Raw genomic sequence first — 19,107 nt, 5'->3', positions numbered from 1 at the left:
TTAACTCAGATATGTATAGTGTTTACTGTTTATGCCTTTGCCTTTCAGTATAAGATTCAAAACTTTGTAGAAACTCTAGAAAAAGAAAAGTGAGCTTCAACTAGCAGGTAGTAGCATTATGATACTAGAACACACATCAGGCTACTATATAACAACGTGTGAACAAACCCTCTCCAAGCAAGCACAATGCCATTTGAGAAATGTCACCCCTACTCTCTGCTTTTTCCAATTGATCAGTTCCCCCAATGTACTGAACATATAATCAAAGCAATGACATAAGGATTTACAATTTTTATAGATATAGAGACACCTTATCTATGATCCCTGGTACTTTTACTTTTCAATGTGCTGACTCTTCACCTCAAGAGAAATGAAATAAGCAGGGAAACTAGTGAGATCCAACTGTGTTCCTTTGTGGAGATGCTTCTCTTTAGTTGGTAGAAAGGGGGAAACTGGAATTGGAGAAGGGAACGCTTTCTGTATTCTAGACTTCATGTATAAAAATTCTATCTTGGAGGGCTATTGCTCAATTCTTATGTTTTCTTTATGATATACCTTGGTTTGAATAGACTCTTTTCAGACTTAACAGACAATAAAAGCTAAGGTTGAAAACAAAATTAAAAATTTGAGGATATTTTCCTGATAACAAATACTCTTGTGGCACACATTTTATTGAAGATTAGAGAAGATTTTTGGTTGGTCATCCTGTCCCAGAAAGAGAAAATAGTTCAAACTTAAAATTTCCTCTTGTATATATACTCTTAGCAGTTTAAACACTAGCACTTAAACAAACAATCCTAACAGCTAAATAAGACTTAGTTTCATTAGTGGAAGCATCTTCATTTAGGGCAGGCTCTTTCTATTTAGAAATTATCCTAAACTCACAACATGCATAGTTTATATTTCACTTTCAATAGTATTTTTTTCATGAAAGGTAAATACATAAGTATATACGATCTGTATTCATTATCCACAGCTGCCTGACATATTACCTCAAAGCATGGTAGCTTAAAAACAGTATTCATTCTGCAACAGTTCAGTCAAAACCAGAACAAGCTTAGTTGAGTGCTCAGGCTCTCATCTTTTCTCTCACAAGTTTCCAAGTTCTCAAGTCAAGCTTCATAATGAATATGTCATCTCAGATCCAGCTGGGCAAAGATCCACATAGATATCCATCATCTGGAGATTGTCAAGATTCAATCCTTTGTAGGCAGATAGACTGAAGGCCTTGCTTTCCCACTAGATACTAGCCAAAGGCCCCTCCCTTCATTCCTTGCCATTGAGATCTCCCAGAGCTGTTAAGAGCATGATAATTGGTTTTAGCATGTGTTTTAATAAGATGGAAAGCATTTCTTTTCCAAGTGAATTTCAGAAGCAACAATACACTTTTGCCTTTTTATTGATGTTATAAGCAAGTTTCCATGTCCAACTTATACTTCAGACGAGATTACACAGGGTCAGAACGTCAGAAGGGAGCCATCGTTAGGAACTACCCAAGATGTCAGACTTATGATAATATCCTGAAGAATCAAGCTGCCAAAGGTGATTAAAGATGGAATTTAAAGAGGTCAAATCACAGACTTACTATAGTGACAGAAGCTGCCAAGTGCTGTCAAGGGCTTCTCTCTTCTGTGTCCTGGAAGCTCAGACTACCTTTAATATTCAAGGCATCCTTCCAGCCTCCTATTCACTACCTACCTGTCAGAGGCATAGTTCCTCACAGAAGAAATGAAAGTGATCAAATGAGATTTCCCAAATTACATAGACCCCACTGAAATGGAGGACAACCTCTTTCTTCACTTGTCCCTTTGTAGTCTGATCTCAGAGAAGTTATTCCTGTCAGGGAGAAATATCTTTGCCACTAAGCTACTGTCTTCTCAAGGATTTCACTGTTCTTTGTTCTTGTGTTGTGTGCCTTCAACGTTGCACCTCTGATGACTTCTGTCATGACATGTCAATTGCCTCTTTCTCTCCCATTTGCCCTTTGTCACCTTCAGATACTCGCTCATTGTTCTCCAAATGGATTTTCTCCATAATATACTTGGATGTGGTGCGTGTCTCCAATAGGCTACAAACAATTGACAGTGTGTTATTATTACATAAAAATGCATTTTGCTCTTTGTGTAATATGATAAAGTAGTGTTTGGAAAAAAAGCTCAAATCTAGGGTTGTAAAGAATAAAATTCTAAAGTTGATAATCTAATATAAATTAAAAATAGATTTTAATACTCATGTAGACAAAAGAAAAATAAGAAATACAGCCCATATCAGTTCACTTATAAACAGAAACCTTAAAAATAAAATTGATGACATTTAAAGAAATGGTTACTTAAAGATCAATACATGCAGGGACAAGAAAGTTGGCTCAGTGATTAAGAGCTTGCTGCACATAGGAAAAAGAAATACAAAAACAAAAGCATAGAGACCCACAGCTAGACATTTCATGGAGAGTGACAGACTTTGGAACATTCAGTCCTAAATGGGACATCTGCATCAAATTCCTCCCCTTAGAGTTCAATGAACCACAGAAGAGAGGTTGAAAGAGTATAAAATTAGAGTAGAAGAAGGAGACCAAGAAAATGAGCACAGCTCATTTATAAGTAAATTGGTTTTGTATTCTAATATGTGCAATGAAATGCTGTAGATTGAGGGGTTTTAATGTAATTTTCAATAGTATGCAAAAGCATAAGTACTCATGTATAAACCAGTATCTCTGCATATATATGATAAAATGCTTATAAAAACAAGTTATAAGCATCAAAAATGCAATTTACCCAGAAATCAGAGTCTGAAAATCATATTCACATAAGACTGACATAACCTCAATAGGCTCCCAACTACCCAGCATGTGGTTGCCTTGGTCATTCTTATCTGTTAGTTCCTTGGGTCATCAGAGTTAGCATAGCTGCTTGGTACTACCCTTTAGTAAACATGCTGGCTTAGTGTTTCTATTGAATGTAAAATTTATATATATATATATATATATATATATATATATATATATTCTTTCTATTAAATTAAAAATCAACTGATAATGTCAGTTGATACCTGTGGTGGTTTAAATATGTATGTCCCCTATGGACTGATGTGTGTGAATGTTTGGCCCTCACTAAGTGGCACTATTAGAAGGTGTGGCCTTGTTCAAGTAGATATGGCCATGTTAGAGGAAGTATGTCACCCTGTGGTAGGCTTTGAGATCTCCTATGCTCAAGCTATGACCAATGACACAATATCCGGCTACCTTCTGATCAAGACGTAAACCTCTTAGGTCCAACTCTCGCAACATTCTAGCTTATATGCTGCCATGCTTCCTTCTATGATGATAATGGACTAAACCTCTGAAATTGTAAGCCAACCCCAATTTAAAGTTTTCCTTTATAAGTGTTGTCTCTTCACAGCAATGGAAACCCTAAGACAATACCTTTAAATAAAGCGAGCGAGTATGATTCATATGTGTGTATATAACACTAATTGAGCATCATAATATATTTGATTCTAATAGACTTCTTTTTCTTTAGTGATATTTTCTACTGTAAAAATTATACTGTATGTTTTAATAAATTTTGTTGTAAAATCTACATGCATAGTAGTTGTAAATGTTATAGAAAAATAGCACTGGCTTCCTGTTTACAGTTCCCTCTCATTCAACAGAATGTATTTATAATTAGTGCATTTCAAATCTACTTGAGAAACATTACTTTATTTCAACACCATAGAAAGTGTTCCGTTTCTCCTTTTTAGAGAATGTCATCCTATTTTCAAATATTGAGATGACAATATGGTTGAAAATACTACCAGAAATTGACTCACTATTTAACAGTTTGACAAACAAATATTATTTTCATTTTTTATAATAAAAACAATTTCTCATCCATTTCAAACACAAAGAAAGTAGAACAAAGCTCATGAAATTTGATTATAACACTAGGCAAACTAATATTTAAGATGCTATTCTTCTTTTGGTAAGTAAGCAATATTGAGCAAATATCATAAGCTCAATACAGCCAAAATAGCCCTGAAATAGATAGGAACAGTAAAAGTAAAAGGATACTCATAAGTGAAAAAATGCAAAATGATCACTTTTAAATCCTGATAATCACTTGTTTAAATCTAGTTTTATTGTTGTTGTGTTTTGTGTTTGTTTGATTGATTGATTTTAAATTAACAAAGCATCCATTTTCATGGAGTTTTTGAAATGCTCATGGGCTGGGGCTCATCAGTTGGGGGCTCTTATACATGATAAAACAATAGAAGACAACATGTTTAAATTGGAAAAGTAAAAGTATTTTCACTGTAATAAATGTCCTAATAGCATATATACCCAAAAGCCTTTTAGAATGGGGACATCCGGAGCATCTGTCCACTCTGAAGGGGTGATTGGCAAATTGCACAAAGTCCTTTAGTGGCTTCATGCCATTCATTGAACAGCAGCAATTAATGTAGTCTTTTCTCTACAGAAAGATGCCACCTGTTTCCAAGCAGCAATTAATTTCCTAATCATCATGTCATTTTCTATAATGTTTTCTGTTAAATAAAGTAGGTAGAAGGCTTGGACAAAAGGTGATGTTTTCCATGACCAAAATCACAAGACAGTGTTTTAGTGATGTCTACATTTGCTAAAGATATTATCAAGTTTGGGATAATAGTAGCATTTACTTTTTGACACTGAAACAGACATGCAAGTTTTGTTCTGATGTCTAAAGCATTCAACCCCAGTTTAGTGTTGGTGATAATAGTTACACTCAGCAATGTACAGTTTCATATCCCCATAGAAACAGAGAACAATCATTTTATATGTAAATACATTTGGTGTAACTACCTGAGAGACTGCAGTAGCTGCTACAGCCATTAATGAAGGTGCACTTAATTTGATACTCAGCCAAATTACATGCTAGGAAAATGTCAAATAGCTAAACATGATCTGAGCCCAAAGACCATACTTTCCATGTTTGATAAACAGCCACGTTTTGTAAAATTGCTTAGGTGTTAAATTGGTGTTTATTTTCCCTAGTGTGTGGCATTTATAATGGTATTAATTGCTCTGGTTGCCTATATTTCTAATATATTTTCTAATATATATATATATATGTATATATATATATATATATTATACTACAGTTAAGATACTACAACATATTATTCCAAATTTACTTGATTCTTTATCTCAGAAAAAATATCCAATACTATTGAAACTTCTAGGATTTTCATATATGCTGCATTTGATATCTGATTAAGATGAGTAAGAATTCAAGAGCTTGACTATATATAAGGAAAAATTAACAGCTTCCCTAAAACAAAACAATAAAACAGAAAATGAAAACAACCCCATCATAAGGACTGGGGTTTCCCTTTTCTCAGCTTTCTCTTACTTATCAGAACGTTGAACATTTTGTTTCATTAGGTATTTGGATCTTAAAAATCCAAAAAGAATGAAACTTCACTATTAATCATATGGAATATAAAATACACTTTCAATTCTGAAGAATTTTGACTTTTATGAGTTAGGTGATGAGTTGGGTGATTTGATCTCATTTTGTGGGAGAGAAGGATGTGTATACCTGTGATAATTGTTTCGTGGCATGGATTTTTTAACCTAGTAGAATGCTTTGGAATTTACATGAATTTCAAATAAAAATGCTGAAGTAGATGCTTCTTTTTTTGTTTGTTTGGTTTTTTTTGTTTTTTTTTTTCTTTTCTTTTTTTTTCATTCTTTTTTTTTATTCGATATAATTTATTTACATTTCAAATGATTTCCCCTTTTCTAGCCCCCCCCCACTCCCCGAAAGTCCCGTAAGCCCCCTTCTCTTCCCCTGTCCTCCCTCCCACCCCTTCCCAGTTCCCTGTTCTGGTTTTGCCAAATACTGTTTCACTGAGTCTTTCCAGAACCAGGGACCACTCCTGCTTTCTTCTTGTATCTCATTTGATGTGTGGATTATGTTTTGGGTATTCCAGTTTTCTAGGTTAATAACCACTTATTAGTGAGTGCATACCATGATTCACCTTTTGAGTCTGGGTTACCTCACTTAGTATGATGTTCTCTAGCTCCATCCATTTGCCTAAGAATTTCATGAATTCATTGTTTCTAATGGCTGAATAGTACTCCATTGTGTAGATATACCACATTTTTTGTATCCACTCTTCTGTTGAGGGATACCTGGGTTCTTTCCAGCATCTGGCAATTATAAATAGGGCTGCTATGAACATAGTAGAGCATGTATCCTTATTATATGGTGGGGAATCCTCTGGGTATATGCCCAGGAGTGGTATAGCAGGATCTTCTGGAAGTAAGGTGCCCAGTTTTCGGAGGAACCGCCAGACTGATTTCCAGAGTGGTTGTACCAATTTGCAACCCCACCAGCAGTGGAGGAGTGTTCCTCTTTCTCAGCACCCTCTCCAACACCTGCTGTCTCCTGAATTTTTAATCTTAGCCATTCTGACTGGTGTAAGACGAAATCTTAGGGTTGTTTTGATTTGCATTTCCCTAATGACTAATGAAGTTGAGCATTTTTTAAGATGCTTCTCCGCCATCCGAAGTTCTTCAGGTGAGAATTCTTTGTTTAACTCTGTACCCCATTTTTTAATAGGGTTGTTCTGTTTTCTGGAGTCTAACTTCTTGAGTTCTTTATATATATTGGATATTAGCCCTCTATCTGATGTAGGATTGGTGAAGATCTTTTCCCAATTTGTTGGTTGCCGATCTGTCCTCTTGATGGTGTCCTTTGCCTTACAGAAACTCTGTAACCTTATGAGGTCCCATTTGTCAATTCTTGCTCTTAGAGCATACGCTATTGGTGTTCTGTTCAGAAACTTTCTCCCTGTACCGATGTCCTCAAGGGTCTTCCCCAGTTTCTTTTCTATTAGCTTCAGAGTGTCTGGCTTTATGTGGAGGTCCTTGATCCATTTGGATTTGAGCTTAGTACAAGGAGACAAGGATGGATCAATTCGCATTCTTCTGCATGCTGACCTCCAGTTGAACCAGCACCATTTGTTGAAAAGGCTATCTTTTTTCCATTGGATGTTTTCAGCCTCTTTGTCGAGGATCAAGTGGCCATAGGTGTGTGGGTTCATTTCTGGATCTTCAATCCTGTTCCATTGATCCTCCTGCCTGTCACTGTACCAATACCATGCAGTTTTTAACACTATTGCTCTGTAGTATTGCTTGAGGTCAGGGATACTGATTCCCCCAGATTTTCTTTTGTTGCTGAGAATAGTTTTAGCTATCCTGGGTTTTTTGTTGTTCCAGATGAATTTGATAATTGCTCTTTCTAACTCTGTGAAGAATTGAGTTGGGATTTTGATGGGTATTGCATTGAATCTGTATATTGCTTTTGGCAAATGGCCATTTTAACTATATTGATTCTACCGATCCATGAGCATGGGAGGTTTTCCCATTTTTTGAGGTCTTCTTCCATTTCCTTCTTCAGAGTATAAAGTATCTTGGGGTGACTCTTACCAAACATGCGAAAGATCTGTATGACAAGAACTTCAAGTAGACGCTTCTTACAGAATGGGATTACCATCCCTCTACTCATCAGTAATAGATCCCTGTCAGACTGCACACTAAACTCATTATGAAATCTTATTTGCCTTTACATTTTGACAAGAAATCTAGTCCCTAAAGAATGTTTCTTAGTTTAGATAAGAGATTCATAGCTGGGTGGTGGTGGCGCACACCTGTAATCCCAGCACTCTAGGAGGCAGAAGCAGGCAGATTTCTGAGTTTGAGGCCAGCCTGGTCTACAGAGTGAGTTCCAGAACAGCCAGGGTTACACAGAGAAACCATGTCTCAAAAAACAAAAAAAGAGAGAGATTCATTAATTTGTATCTTTATTAAATGGAGCTGCAATACAATAATAGATCTCCATTTAATTCTATAAACTTTATACTTTCTTCTCTTCTTCCTCTCCCTCTCCCATCCCCCATCCTCCTTTTCTTTCTTTCTGAGTCAGTCTTACTATTATGTATCCATGATTGGCCTAAAACCCATAGAGATCTGCCTGCCTCTGTGGCAGGCTTCTATAAAATCAGTTTGCAATGTACTTAGTCACCTGTTTCTGCATTCTGTATTTGTTTGGAAATCAGAAGTTTATGCTCATATTAGAAAGTATAATTAAACTCTATTTCTGTTGTTATATTCTGAAATGTAAGTCTCAGGTTCATTACAATAATGCATATTAGCAAAGAAACGTTCAGTTCCAAAAACCTATCCTTTCTATATAACTTAATTTTATTTTTAATTTTTTTCATTTAATATGTTTTTCTAACATATATTTTTGCCTCCATTAACTCCTCCCAGATTCTCCTTTCTTCTACCAATCCAACTTTTTTTTCAAAACCAACCTGAATCTCTCTCTCCCCTTTTCTCCCTCTCCCTTTCTCTCCCTCTACATGCCCCCTCTCTCTCAGCATATGTGTCTCATACATAAACATATATACACATGCACACACACTCTACTACTGTGGGTCTGTTTTGTGTTGGTTAACTACTCCAAAGGGAGTGTAGTTTAAATGCATCGTGGTATTCTATTGAAGAAAACTGGCCAGAAACTGGGAACAACCCAGATGTCTTTCAACTGTAGAATGGACACAAACTGTGGTATATCTACAAAATGGAATACTACTCAACTATTAAAAACAAAGACATTCTGAAATTTGAAAGAAATGGATAGAATGAGGAAACATTATCATGAGTAAGGTAATCCAACCCCAAATGACATGCATGGTATGGATTCACTTATAAGTGGATATTAGCCATAAAGCGTAGGATATCCATACATAATTCAAAGAAGCTAAGTAACAAAGGAGGGTCCAAAGAGTTGAAATAAAATAGTCATTGGTATTAGATTAAAAGGAATGGATGGGAGAGGGAATAAGGATGTGGCAGGAGAAGGAGGGTCCAGGGAGTCTATGAAGATGACTCTAACTGAAACTCCAAGCATGGAGGATATTGAGCCTAAGTGATTACCTTCTATGGTCAGACGATGATTCCCAGTGGTGGGAAAAGGATTCCAACCACTTACAAAACCTTGGAGTCAAGATTTTTCCTGCCTACCATTATTGCAGGGACAAATATGGAACAGAGTCTGGGGAAATGGCCAACCAATAACTAGCCCAACTTAAGATCCATCCTATGCACAAGAACAAATCCCTAACACTATTAATGATACTCTGTTATGCCTAGCATAACTGTCTTCTGAGAGGCTCTACCCAGCAGCCACCCAGCAGTTAACCAAAACTGATGCAAAAAATCACATTCAGACATTAGATAGAACTTGGGAAGTCTTGTGGAAGAGTTGGGGGATTGAGGGACACCACAAGAAGACTAATCAACTGACCTAGACCCTTGGGGCTCCCAGAGACTAAACCACCAACCAAAAAGCATACATGGGCTGGATTAAGTGCCCCCCAACACACAAATATGTAGCAGATGCTCTGCTTGATCTTCATGTAGGTCTCCCGACCAAAGGAGGTGGGTTGTCTCTGACTATATTGCCTGCCTGTGGATCTTTCCCTAACTAGGCTACCTTGTCTGGCATCTATGAGAGAGAATGAGCCTAGCACAGCAGTGATTTGATGAACTCAGGGGGCCTACTCCTTGTAGAGGAGGGAAATGGGGAGCAGGAGAGGCTGTGTGAGGGGGGGAGGGAAGAGCTGCAATCAAGATGCAAAATGAATAAATTATAATTTTTAAGAAAGAATGTCATGCTTCCTGGGGGACACCTAACAATAGAAGCAGGTGGGTCTCTGACTCTAGCCTGCCTTTTGGATTCTATGTGCTTACCTTGTCCAACCTAGATATGAGCGCTTTTGCCTTGCTTATTGAATCATGTTTTACCCTGTTTGATTTTCTCATGGAGGCTTGCTCCTTTCTGAGGGGGAAGTGGACCTTGGGGAAGGAGAAACTGGTTGTGGCAATCTAGGTGGAGAAGAGGGTGGGAAGACGGGGTTTGGGATATCTTGTATGGAAAGAGAATATATATATATATTTAATCAGAAAAAGAGAGATGTTCTTTGTCACTTGACAAATATGAGTGTCTCTATTACATGTAATTAAACATGATAATCAAATGGTATTATCAGTGATTTCTAATTAAAGCCAGAGATTTTGAAAACTCAACACAGCCTCTGATGTAGATGTCTGGCAGTGTCGCTGAGATCTACGATTTAGTGATTTCTTTTTTGTTCTGTATCAAAACATACGCCTCAGTACATTAAACATGATTTAGAGTTATGCAGCTTTTACAGTTTTACATCATTTGATCACTATCTGTAATGAAATGAACTGTAATTTAAAGCAGAAGACACCATTAATCTCTAAAACAATGTCTACTGACACCTAATAAAAATGTGTCATATGAAACCATGGCTTAACCGTACTCCCAATATTTTCTGTCACATCTATTCTTCTAGTATCTTATATGCAACCCTTTGTAAAACCAACAAGCCAATTACTCTTCTTCAGCTGGCCCATGAGACTGGTAATGCAATTTCTATTGTGTTTTTTAAAGTGTTTTTTACATTTTTATGTCCTTTTTCTTGACTTCCTTTATATCATATTTTATGTCAGATATTTTTACTTCCAATTCTCTTCATGAGTTATTTTAATATTTATGTATATCAATATATATGTGCATATACATATACATTATAGAAAATGTATGTACAATATATAACATATACACATTTTAATTTCTACTTTGTAATACGTTGATCTTTGTTTAAATCATCTATTTGGTCATTTCCAATTGTTATTTCTTTAGTCTTTGTTCTGTTAACATTGGTTTCAACCTAAAGTACTCATACACTCTAGGCTTAGATTTTGTAAAACCTACTTTTAATATGGGTTTTTGAATGCTTTGACTTCCCTTCCAGGCCACTATACAAAGGTAGGGGAGAAAAGTGGTACATAGGACAAGGGGAGGTCAACCTGTTGAGAAATAGTTCCTTGAGATTATTTCAATCTCCATTTGTCAGGATACCAGCAATCAAGTTCAGTATTGTCAAGATAGCAAACCAAATCAGCAGTAGTGGTACAATCTAGCAGAAACAACCAGGACTCCACCAAATATGTAGGACTCAGAGGGATCTAACAGGACTAGCGTGGATGCCAGAAGTTCTCTGCCATGCCTTTCTCAATGAAGCGAATATCAGCAAAGACAAAGATGGGAGACCAAGAAGCATTGCAAATCTAGATGTGTAATCACACAGTCACTGTTCACTAATTCCTATTTATACTCTCTCCAAATATCACATGTCCTCTCATGGGTCTTCTCTCAGCAAAACACCAGGTGAATCTATATTACGTGACATATCCAGAAACTTCTACTTCAATATCCTGCACATTTATCTTCTCAGTAAAAGTCACATTAGCTTTCTTCTGTTTTCATGACTTTATAATGGTCAGCAATAAGTGTCAAGGAGACCCCCCAACTAGGCAAGAATCTAGGCACATTTGTGAGAAATTAAGATTAGTTTATGACAGTGTCTGTGAGAAATTCTCTTGGTGATATTAAGCAATGTAGAAGGAGACCACTTAATTGTGGGCAGGAGCATTGTCTGGTTGAGGGACCATAGACTGTGAGAAATGGAAAGGGTAAGGGAACATTGGCATGCATTAATCTACTGCTCTGTCCTTGACTCTGGATGTAATGTAACTTATTATGTTAATTCCCACTGCCTTGACTTCTCTACAGAGATTGACTGAAACCTCTTATTGTAAGTCAAATGAACCCTTTCTTTATTAACTTGTTCCTATTGGGGTATTTTATCATATAGCTAGCAAACAGAACGATGACGCTGTTATACCCCTATTGCTTAAAAACAAAACCCACATTTACTGATTGTATTGGCTAGTTTTGTGTCAAGCCAATAAGCAATACCTCCATGATCATCTTTCAGGATTCTGCGCTGTTTGAGTTCCTTTCCTGACATCAGTGGTGAACAGTGCTGTGGAAATATAAACTGAATAAACCCTTTCCTCCTCAACTTGCTTTTTGCACATGGTATTTTGTTTCAGCAAAAGAAACCCTAAGACACTGATCTAATACTCAAAGCTCTATGAAACCTGACCATAACACATTCAGAGTGTTTAGGATGTGACTAACAATGGTATCAGTTATCTTCTTTTCTTCCTGTATCCTCTGTAATTCTGTTCTCTGCCCTTCTTTTACAAGTTCTTCAGTCTTGGCATAAATCTGCTTTCCTATCTCCTAGCAGTCTCTTATTTTAACTTTCAAATATCATGTTTGTCTTTCATGTTCAAGACTGCAGCCCTTCCCAATCTTTCATCTTGGAGAAAGGCATTCATACTATACAGCACTACAGATTTATAATAGTTCAAAGGTGTATATATTGATAAGTATGTAATAATAACCTGCATAAAGCTAAACCTTATCAAAATACTGTATTTTCACAAGAATGTACTGGGACATACACCTCTACTTGTTTATATGCTGTCTCTGGCTGCTTTTGTGCTACAATAATAGTGTTGACAACTGCAGTACTATATGGTCTACAGGTTCTAATTTTCTAATGTCTACTTCTACAGGGAAAAGATCACTAAGGTGAGATAGAATATATGAAAGAAATGTGTGGAAAAATAAACTTTTTTTTGGATGCCTGGAGAGACTCCAAAACACATTCTAATCTGGCACTCTATTCCCATTCTGTCCCTACCCTCATGTTACTGCTAGCATAAGCCACAGTTCTGCAAGGGAGAGGACATTTGGCTAAGCTATCAGAATAAAGGATGTTGTAAAGTGTCTCTCAGAATCATGCCTGTTTTAAGGCATATATACTCAGGTCCCATAGGTAACATTTTGTGGTAGACAGTTAGGACAACTGATCCTCTCAATGAGCCAATGAGAAGATGCAGCTACCATCAATGAGAGAAAATGGATTTCTATGGTAATGCAGAGACTGAACTCCATCCTAATGGTAATGTGAACTCCTAGATATTTCAATAGGAAAACAGCCTCTATATATGACAAAAGAGTACATCTAGCTGACTCATTTTGATAAAATCAAGTGAATTTAGGTAATTTAAAGACTCAAAATTCCGCTCCAAGAAAAGAAAGTACTTTTTACGTGACAATCAGAATAATTATATTTGTATTACACTATTCATAATTCCTTGAGTATCTTCATATACATATTTATATAGCTATCTAGTCAAGTATTCTCATTTTCAAATCTAAAATTTCTGAGGCTTACATATATTTAAATTTGAAATCTGGGTGAGAATAGAACAGATTATTTTGAGTTATTCTAGGCACATATAATTTTATATTCATGAATTAAACATCAACGTTTACTTAGCAACTACCATATACTAAGCATGATAAAAATAGTATATAGTAAAGATATCCATGATAGAGCGATGTAGTATAACAAGCCCTAGATTTCTCACAGTAAGAACCAGGTTTGAATTTGCCTTTCCAGACTGACTAAGCTTATTTGATGTCTTTGGAGTATATTTCTGCCTTTAAAAAGAAAAGCATTGCTACCATATTCTGGTAATCCATACCAGAATTACATATAACTGTTTTGGTCTTCCTGGCATTTTCAGTTCTTTCTGCTAGAAGCAGGCAATGTCTTCTGACCATACATTTGATGGCTAGACGCAATAAGGGCCAATTACACTGTCTACATGTACTGATAAATTTCCTCTAGGACCTAAAATGAGAGCTGTTTCCAAGATACTTTACTAAGGTGAATATTTCTTTGCCCGTTGGTTCGCAGAGATAATCTAGGAATGATGACAAAAATGTCCTTCTAAGTATAGAAAGGTTACTTGTTTTAAGAGACACCAAAGGAACACTCCTCCACTGCTGGTGGGGTTGCAAATTGGTACAACCACTCTGGAAAGCAGTCTGGCGGTTCCTCCGAAAACTGGGCACCTCACTTCCAGAAGATCCTGCTATACCACTCCTGGGCATATACCCAGAGGATTCCCCACCATGTAATAAGGATACATGCTCTACTATTTTCATAGCAGCCCTATTTATACTTGCCAGATGCTGGAAAGAACCCAGGTATCCCTCAACAGAACAGTGGATGCAAATAATGTGGTATATCTACACAATGGAGTACTATTCAGCCATTAGAAACAATGAATTCACAAAATTCTTAGGCAAATGGATGAAGCTAGAGAACATCATACTAAGTGAGGTAACCCAGACTCAAAAGGTGAATCATGGTATGCACTCACTAATAAGTGGTTATTAACCTAGAAAATTGGAATACCCAAAACATAATCCACACATCAAATGAGGTACAAGAAAAAAGGAGGAGTGGCCCCTTGTTCTGGATAGACTCAGTGAAACAGTATTCAGCAAAACCAGAATGGGGAAGTGGGAAGGGGTGGGTGGGAGGACAGGGGAAGAGAAGGGGACTTACTTTCGGGCAATCGGGGGCTAGAAAAGGGGAAATCATTTGAAATGTAAATAAATTATCTTGAATAAAAAAATTAAAAAAAAAAAGAGAGACACCAAATGTGAAGCCATAGATGATTGGAGAAAAACTGTAACTCTGGACCTCTAGTTCTTAGGTCACTAGATGTATTTTAGAGCATAGTCCTTCTGACACCTGTTAACACTGCATTCCTTGGAGCTAGGATCCCGACATATTATGAAATGCTGAGCTAAAGTACAAAGAGTGTATACAACAGATGCCAGTCACGTGCTTCTTCCTCTAGGTATAGAAAATAAGGTAAGTCATTTCATGGTCCCACCCTCATCTAGTGGCTGCTTTGCTGCCTTCTGTTGCTGCAAAGTAGTACATTTCTTAATTCTTATTTCTTCCTAACATTTGGAGCAGCACCTGACATGTACTAGGTAAACAGTAAATGTGTACACTCATGTGCAACAGCTCAGCTTGTTCCCAAGGCCTGCGCTTCTGAGCTCAGTTCCCAAGACTGGCATGGTAGGAGAAAACCCATTTCCAGAGATGTCTGATTTCCATATGGGTGCTCTGGCATTAGCATGGTCACCTCTCAATAAATAAGTATGTAAATAAGAAAATAAATAGATAGATGGTAGATAGATAGATATTAAATAGATAAATAGATGATAGATAATAAATAGATAGATAATAGAGAGATGATAGATAGTAAATAAATAGATAGATGATAGATAATAAATAGATAAATAGATGATAGATAGATGATAGATAGACAGACAGATAGATATTAAATAGATAAATAGATGATAGATAGATAATAAATAGATAATAGATGATAGATAGATAGATAATAGATAGATCGACAGATAGATAGATGATAGTAGATTTGCTGAGTGAAAAAATGTCTAATTAGCTACCTATAATACCAACACCAATACCATGAATATCATCCTAGACTCCTAAAGTATTAGAGGTGGAAATATAAATATAAGCACATAAGAAAAGGATATTTTAAGTGCTGCTATTGCAAATGTATAAAGGACTACCTACTCACAAATATAACAGGTAAAAATATCAATGCCATCCTTTTTTTTCTGATGGTATTAAAGCAATTACTGTTATAACCACCTCATTACCAAAGGTTGCAAAGTTTTGTTGATAAAACCACTGGAATGCTTGGCTTCTTCACTGAAGTACACAGGAGTACTGGGACACCACTACCGCCAGATTAAAAGAACAGGGCTATGTCCACAGCCCCTTATGCCAATAAATTATTTGAGATCCTGCTATGCTGATGGTCCCTCTCACTTCCTTATCCACCATCATCTTAGATGTTCGTTTTTCTGGAGTTGTTTTTTTAAAGCTCACTAATTCATATCTTTCAAGTTAGAGTAAGACTACTTTTGGCCTCATGCCTTAAAAAAAACTGTATTACTCTATATCCCTAGAGCCTAGTGTGCATATCTGGACAAGCCTCTCCTAGGTTCAACATCACTCCAGATATATTACCTAATTAATCTCACAAAATATTGCTCTTTCTATTTTTGGTAGAGGCTATCTCTATATAGGAAAACTATCAGTTTTCTCTTTCATATAATTTCTACCAATTCTAGAAATTTGTAAAACCTGCTTGTTCTGCTAGACCTTCATACATATTTGCATCATCTCTACCAAAAATACAAAGTCATTATGGAGGGAAAGTCTCTTTTAAAGAAGTGCTTGCTGACAGGTGCCTGGTATAGATGTCCTCTGAGAGGCCCACCAGTGCCTGACTAATACAGATGCAGATACTCACAGCCAACCATCAGACTGATCCTGGAGAACCCAATGGAAGAGTTAGGGGAAGGACTGAGGTGGGTGAAAGGAATTGCAACCTCATAGAATAAAACAATAGCAACTAACCAGAACCCCCAGAGTTCCCAAGGAATAAGCCACCAGCCATGGATTGGTCTATGACTCCACTTACATATGTAGCGGAGGATTGCTTATCTGGCATCAATGAGAAAGGAGGCCCTTAGTCCTGTGGAGGCTTGATGACCCAGAATTGTGGGATGCAAAAGCAGCAAGGCAGGAGTGGGGGGATGAGTGGAGCACACTCTTAGAGGCAAAGGGAAGGGGGAATGGGATGGGGGTGGTTGCAGAAGGGAGACCAGGGAAGGGGGACAACATTTGAGATTTATATAAATACATTTAAAAAATTAAAAATACTTTAAAATCACTTTTAAATAATTAAATTTTAAAAATGAAATAAAAATGACATAATCATTTGTATCACTATGATGATATAAGGGTGCTATTGGTAAAACACACATGGAGTGGTTGGGGATGAAGCGCTATAGCAAAGCAAATATCGAGCATATGAGAGGCAAAGGAGACAAAAGAGGAGGAAGGGATGAACAAAGGAAGAAGAATAAAACCAGAGAAGCTCAACATAAATCTCACTGTATTGTGAGCTAGTTATGCTCTTATTTAGAAGAAAATATACTCCTCGTTATGTGTTTCCTGAGGGGAAATATTGTTTATGGAGTTATAATAATTGCCAATTTAAGGCCAGGGTAGCAAGAATATTCTTGATACCTAAAAACTGTAAGATAAATACAGACATATTTTATTCAATTGCAGAAAAGCATCATTAGTCAAAATCTTCCCAAATAGAAGGGAAGGTGGCTTGAACCCTTCGCTGTGAGAGTCCTATGTAAAGAAAGCTTTTTATAGAAACCCAGAGATAATCTATGTGGTTTTGTTCATTCCTGGTTTGACATAGCTGGATGCTAGCAGGTGTCATCTGTTTTAATACTTTCCACAAAGGCTTCTTTGCTGCAGGTTTAACTGACAACCACTGTCTGTCCATTTATTTTCATGTCAGGTGCTGATGAGCAATTACTGATACATTAATCTGGTGTCGCTCCCTCTCAGCCAAGGCCTTTCACTGAGGTTCAATAGCATGAGGTAAGCAAGATGCATGACAGGTGTGATAAAGAAGAAACCAAAGGACTGGAAGTCACTGAAGGAGACTCTAGCCTATTGTTCCATAATTTATTAGCATCATGAGAAATATTAGCATTAACAGATCTGAGGCCTATTCTAAGAGAAATATATTTGTGACAAAGAAGGTTTGTGTGTTTGTTCCTTTTTTCTTAGAGATGGGCAGATACTTTTTCCTCATAAGAAACACTGTCAATTGACTTACTTATAAATGCAGAAAATCTAACTATAATGTCATGCTTTTTCCATTTTGTTGGCTATAGAAATTTCTTTTAAAATAGAACAAATATCATGCCCATAGAAATTCCCTCAACAAACCATATGACAAATAACATTCCCAATGATCTTTAGTTTTTATTTGTTAGTTTACTATAAAAGTGAAATTAAAATATTTAGCTCTCAAAGTTGAATTATGTCTGAAATTGAAGCTTAAAATGCTAAAACTCATACCGTCATAATATCCCTTTTGCACATTTTATTATAGTTAGCAGTTATAAAATCAGATTTGTCCTAAATACTTTTTAATTCTGTTATGACAGGAGTCACCAGAGAATTAAATGTTATATTCTTTATATAAAATAGCATTTGATATTAATGATGTCCTTTAAAATATAATGATTTTTATTTGTTATTGATAAAAATTATTATCTTTGCTCAATCCTCACTTGTAATACATAAAAACATATGAAGAGATGTGTTTCATTAAATACTCATGCTGTTGTATGTACTTTTGTTCTTGTCTCAGAAGTGGCAGTGAAGAAATGAAGATAGGGAATTGCTCTGTCCCTAACACAAGATTGCAACAATCTTAAAATCATGCAAATTTGGCAGATTTTACTAAAACTTGCAAAACAAGTTTGAAAACAAAAATGCTAATCTTCAAAAATTTCACTGAAATTTTCTAGCTTTCTAGATGATGATCACAGCAATATATATTTTGAGAGTATTTTCTTAAGAGTAACAAGCTGTGAAATCTATGAGCCATGCAATTACATATTTGGTAATTTCTGGCATGACAGAAAGTGTATTATTAACAAATGTCCATGTTATTGCATTTGGGGCTTCTAGGCGTTTTCAATATTCAATATGAAATTTGGCTACATTTTACATGATGATAATAGAAAATAACAAGAAATGTCTTACTTCAGTCATATGCACGTCTTAAGATTCATTATGTGCTTATTGCTTACTACCCATATCTTTAAATAAATATCTGTTTAAGGCACTTTGTTTGGCCAATTAAAGCAGAATATTTGCTTGGCTAGCATTTCCACAGACTTCTGATGATTGCTAAAGCCACATATGCTTGACTTAAAAGATAAGAAACACCCTTCTATACTCCTACATTTATGATATATATTTTGCTTGTCACTGGAAACACGGTCTTTTTGTTACTTTAGTCCAACTTTAATCCATTAAAGGGTGAGTGGTCGTGTAAACTGTATTTCTGTTATGATGAATGCTCTTTTTTTCACTTATGCGTTTTAAAGTAAACTTTAACTTAATCTGGTTTCAGCAGGACTCTTTTGTAGTTTAAACTCTGAAAGCTTCAGAACCAGTATTTAGGTTGCACCTAATAATTTCTCTATGGACAACTTGGAGGTATTGCTTCACTATGTTTTCCAGTAAGAGGTGCTAAATATCACCAGAAAGAAACTGAAGCCAAACTATCTGCCCTGGTACAAAACTTCAGTATTCTATATTTTCTGTGTCAAGAAATTC

Source organism: Apodemus sylvaticus, chromosome 13 (genome assembly GCF_947179515.1).
Source record: "Apodemus sylvaticus chromosome 13, mApoSyl1.1, whole genome shotgun sequence".
Taxonomy (NCBI): Eukaryota; Metazoa; Chordata; class Mammalia; order Rodentia; family Muridae; genus Apodemus; species Apodemus sylvaticus.
The sequence above is the reverse complement of the archived record's forward strand: the minus strand, read 5'-3'. Positions refer to the sequence as shown.